Raw genomic sequence first — 6052 nt, 5'->3', positions numbered from 1 at the left:
CTTCTCATTTGGCTATTTCCTGTTTTATAGTTCTTCAACATATAATGGTCAAGAGAGTGTAGGTAAAACAGAAGTGATAATATAGTATATCCCATAATTTTATTTGCAAAACCCAGATAGGAAAAAGCATAAATATGTGTGCACCCAGTGATGAGGGTATCCTGTGAAATTAGTCGAGAGACAAACAAATTGGCTTAGACACCGCGATTTAAAAAAATAAAGCATAAATATGTGTTGTATTGAAAGAGTATAGCTGAGGCCGAAAGTGTTACTGCCATTGATTTCTCAGTACAAACTAGTCATATGTGTAAAAGAGCATTTTTATTACTTTACTACAATTTATAAGTGAACTAGAGGGGCATGGCCCGTGCCCAACATTTTATATTTCTAAGTGTTTTTACAGTCATTTGGTGGTGGGGAGAACACTAAAGGATTAAGAGAAAAGAAAAAAGTAGCACATGGAAAACATAGAGCTAATATTGCATAAGCTTATATGATGTAGATACAACAACATAACTCTAAATAAGCGACTCAACACAACACCAAAAACAGTAGAATGTGATCATCCCATTTTTCATTCTGAAAACAAACTGAAAAGAGGATATAATGTAACTGGCAGTTTTAATACAATAGAATAATGTAAGAAGTTTTTCCAAGTTGTCTATTTGAATCACTAATGTTAAGAAAGATGAAATGAATTGCATACAACTTTAGCAATAGATTTCCACTTCTCTTCAACCTGTCCAACAAATGTAAGAATTGTTTGTGTCTTCAACTACAACACAAGCATATCTGAATTCATAATTTGTAATGTTTGTGTCTTTGACTACAACACAAGCAAATCCTAATTCATCATTTGCAATGAGTTGGAGTCTCAAGCTTAGTAGTCAGTCTTCACTCTTCTGCATCCCAAAAATCACAACATAAGGAGATTTTGAGGTACCTAGAAAAACAGCTGAATACAAATCAACTAAGTAAATTGGAGTTGAGAGAAGTGTAAAAATAATAATTATTAGTTATAAACTAAAAGAACGAATATTGGCTATATGTAAGTATAAAAAACTTCGCATATGCATCTAACACCATTAAATATCCGTTCATACCAAATCTGCAGAAATATTAAATTACATACCCAGTTAATGATTTGTTCAAGAAATAGAAATTACCTGAGAACCTTTGGGTGATTATTGTCCAGGTAATTGATAAAAAAAAAAAGAAGAGCAAATAATACATGGACAAAAAATTCTTATCAGGTTTCCTATTGCCCGTCTCCTCATTCATTCAAAATAATAACAAAAACAACATTATTCTACCTGTACATACACTGAAGCATAATATAAAATCTCTAAATGTTAAATCAATGTAGCAGGAACACATTAAAGATAAAGATAATCTTGGCTAGTGTTTAGTCTATCCTAAGATATGTGCACTCTGTACCATACTTGATGTTTACATCGATGCTCGCATCAGTTAAATGAAGGCAGCTGAAGTATCTATGTAAGCTAAACTAATATTATGTAAAATAATTGAAAGTACGACTACTAAATTCAGTTAAATTAGCAGGAATATTTTCTTTAGCATTCTAATCGTAATGAGTGTTCCAGCTAGCTTTATCCAAAGTAATAAATTCAAAACAACATATAATCAAACTTGATTTAGAAACTAACCCCAGCTAGCTTTATCCAAAGTAATAAATTCAAAACAACGTATAATCAAACTTGATTTAGAAACTAACCACCAAATACGATCTTAGAATAATCAGATTCTTTAGCAAACCTGAAAGAAACAAAAGCAGATAAAAACAATTAGTATAATAACAATTTTTAAGAAAACTACCTTGATACAAAAGAACTACAGGTAAACTGGAAGTCACTATCAAAAAAGGATGAAAAAGAGCAACTACAGATTTAATTATGCTATCCACTTTCAAAGGCACTATATTTTTTTCTGACTAATTTTTAGCAAGAATCTTCTAAAGCACATATACTAAGATTGAGCTGGAGTTATGTTATAGGAAAGTTCAGATTCTTTACCTTTTTGGTGGCGGAATATCATTCTTAAAAAATATGGTAATCTGCTCCTGATTTAACTATAGTAACAATGCACTATTATGTTTCAACTATATTTTCACATAATAGCGTATCATGCACCAAAATACCACATAATCAATTTCACATGCCTTGCTAGATTTCGCAAAACCTTGAATAAATTTCAACTATCAATTTATGTGGAGCACACATTATTCCAAAAGGAATTATTCGAGGAAGGATTGATTGTGTCTTATTGAAGAAATTTTATGTAAGTGTCTCAATAAGAACATTCAAATTTCTACCTGAAACAAAAATCCTATCATAAAAAATGTCTTAAAAAAATATAAGAAAGTAATGTCCTCTAAGTCGGTAGAGTATTCGAAAGAAGCTCGCTGTTTCTTACATGGATAAGGATAGATAGATAGCTGGTGAATCTGAGATTCTTTTTCTAAAATAATTTTATGTATGAATTTTACTATTGTCCATATCTATGATAATATACTAATTTCCTAATGCAATTAATTCTTGAAGCAAGCTAAGCTAATAATTCGAAAAACATTTACCAGTGTGAGCACACTCCTATTATTCAGCAAGGCCATCATTATCGAGATACTCCTAACTGAATCTACAAAGCTTGGACTTTGGTTACTTGAAAACCTGAAGGTAGATCAGTATATGCGCCAATAGGGGTGATTCTTTGAAGGATGTTTAATGTCTATAGACTATCCACGCTCTGACTGTGTGAGATAATCTATGGTTATTGATTCAAATAGAGCAACCAAAGTAGTACTGACGTTGTCTCTTCCTTATCCTTTTGACTATGTACGTGTCAAATTTTATATATACGAACACTGCTATATGCGGTTGTACAAAAAGAAATAAGATTTGTATTCTCAAAATTATGAATTTTTAGGAGTAACATGGAGGGTCCCAGAAAGATTTATCTCTAAACATGCATAACCTGAAGAATATCTTGCTCTAAAATTGTAGTTGAAATATTAGTGACATTAAGATTCTGATTTTGTTCTTCGTTTTCTGTTGATCTTGTCATAATAAGATTAAAAAAAACTACACAGAAAGAGCGAACTAACCTTCTTTTCTGATGAATCCTTGGGAGAATGTTTGAAAACTTTCTTCACTGATGGAAACAACCACTTCCTATCTTGCCCATATTCAAGCCAAAGGAATTGACCTTTCTGTAAAAACGAAAAACATGCATTCAGCAGTCATAACCATTAAAACCTCAAGAAACAGAACTTTCCCAAGTTAAATTTCATTGTGATCCAAGAAAAAATAGTAAATATGGGGAGAAAACTAAAAAACTGTTCTTGAATCATGATTTGTTAGAAGAGTTGGTTACAATAAAAGGAATAGTAACTGCAGACTACTTGAACTGTCTTTCCGGGCATAACCACACCCATTTATCACACAAATAAAACATATAAAATACTCAAAAAGAAAGCTTCTTTAAATAAAAACTCGTTACACCTACCAGCGAATATAGTCTTTCAAAAATTCAAAAATGGCGTCTAGTGATCTACTCTTTATCTACCTCGCCTTGATTTTCATCAACCCCGCTGCCTCTAATGCAAGCCTAACTATTATTTTCAGTTAAAATTAGAACAAACTACTTGCTAGCTGGTTACTGATAGACCCAATTAATTTAAATTACTTCTTTTTGCCAATTCTATTGTAAAACGTAAGTAAGCTAACATGTAACCACAATAATTGACAGAATATAAGTGCATTACTGACCTTTGAGAATCTTATAGACACATCCTCTGTCTATTCTTTCTTATTGAGTTTTTTTTTTATGCCATTGAACACTATAAAATTGACAAAAGAAGAACAGTCAATGAGGGCATGCATGTAAAAAGCCAGTTAACAAATGAGCCAAAGGCTCAGGAAATACCACAATAGCCTTCAGTAAATTCAATTTTTTGCTATGGGTGTCAGTTGTGAATGAAGATGGAGGATACGAATAAGAAGAGGAAAAGTAGGACTCCCTGCCATTCCCGTCAGCTTTCAAGATTAAGATTTTCTTTCTGTTTCACAATAATCTTGGTCTTCATGAAAGATCAAAACCCTAATTTATCAATTGAAACAACAACAAATCCATTGGAACTAAAGAAATCGAAGATAGGAATCACAGGAGTGCAAAAACAGAGAAAATCACAAAAGTAAACTCGGAGAAGAAGAAGAAGTCGATAGAGAATGAAAAAGCTTCGACAATCAGCAACACTCATCAATCCTTTCTATGAAGAAGTCGAGAACTTCGTGGAAGAAGAAAATGAAGGAAGAAAGCTGTTAGGACACGTGTAGCAAATAAAGCAGTATTTTCAAAAGAATACAATTCTTATTACATTTTGTACAAGTCACAACTGCACACGTGTTCACACAAAATGGAAGATACAGACCACGTGTTTTCGTTGAAAAAGGATGTTAATCAAATTACCAATTAATCCCTAAATGAACACGTAATTATCAAACTACCCCTGTTCGCCCACCCCAAACTGTCATTTCTAATATATAAAAAAAAAAAAAAAAAAATATATATATATATATATACCAAATTCCCATGGGGGTATCTGGTCGGTAGCCCATGGGAACAATGTATGTTAGGAAATTTGGGGCATTACTGAGTTCCAATTTCCTGTCCACACATATGCTTATTGATCTGTTGTCTCCCATATAGCCTATTCAAGCCAATTCTAACAGGTGCACCAGTGGAACTCAGATGAACTTCAAAGGAACTCTTAGTCATTTTATAAAATCTCAACAATCCTAGAGTAAACTTTTGTTTTATTCTTTTGTCTGTATTATCCGAAATATGTGAATAGTATAGATTTAAAGTGGTGTAGTCACTATAAAAAGAAAAAAAGAGTTACAGATCTTTCAAAGCAGAGTATTCTTTATTTTTAGGTTGCTAGAGCAGTTATGGGTGCTAATTCAGGATTCAGTAATAGTGATGTATACGGTAAAAATCAGACATATGCTAGATCGGTGAGACCGGAGATCGAGGGAAGAAAGAAACAAGCACGAGCATGAAGACTTTCTTTCGGACCGGAGAAGTGCTTGATTCGAAGAAAGCGAAGGAAATCGTTTGGTCCGGTTTCTCCATAGCCGAGTTGATCGTGGCCGTTGGTCCGGGTGATCCGTTACACAATTGTCACGCATCAAGACCGTTCTGCCACATTGTACTGTCTGTCGTACGGGTGTCAGACCGTACGACCCAACCTTATCCTTTTAGGGTTTTTCTTTATTCAAAAGGGTTTTATGTTGTATGAGGCCCATAAGACAAAGCTATAAATAGGGGGCATTACCCTACTTTCAAGGGTTGGCTTCTTCAGTTCTAGAACATTGTAATAGCAAAATATATAAAATCTCCCCCCCCCCCCCCCCCCCTCATTCTCTGATTTTGGTCCGGATTTAGTGTGTTCTTCTTTAGCTTTATTCAATTAAACAATATTCATATATTATTAAATACATACATTTAGTGCAAACCATCGATTATTATTCACTTACTCATAGCATATCCATATCCATTTTCTTCCAATTAAATCGATTAAAGATTTTCCACATATCCTAAACCTCATTTACAAATTCAATTGATTACCTAAATTCAGGGTAAACAGTTTGGCGCCCACCGTGAGGCTAGGATAATAGTGGTCTTTGATCTTGGTTTCTATCTTACCCGTCAGAATCGAAAATATCTTTTGTTCGTCTCTGTGAAAACGGACCAAATGGCTAACAGTGGACAATCTGGTCACGTCAACAACAACGAGATTGTGGCCGAAAATGAAGACAGTGGGCCACGAGGATTACCAGCAAATCCCGCTGACCCGAACCCCGTTAATTCGAGACACCGTGAATCAGGAGAATGCCGCCCCGCCGGCCACCGATCCTTTAAATACTCACAATTCAATTACTTTGTCCCGGACACAAGGCCGGAAAGTACCGGATACCTCGGATGATAATATTGACTTACGTTTAATTTTTGAAATGTTGCAGGAACAGAGAGT

The sequence above is a fragment of the Lycium barbarum genome, chromosome 12, assembly GCF_019175385.1.
Source record: "Lycium barbarum isolate Lr01 chromosome 12, ASM1917538v2, whole genome shotgun sequence".
Taxonomy (NCBI): domain Eukaryota; kingdom Viridiplantae; phylum Streptophyta; class Magnoliopsida; order Solanales; family Solanaceae; genus Lycium; species Lycium barbarum.
The sequence above is the reverse complement of the archived record's forward strand: the minus strand, read 5'-3'. Positions refer to the sequence as shown.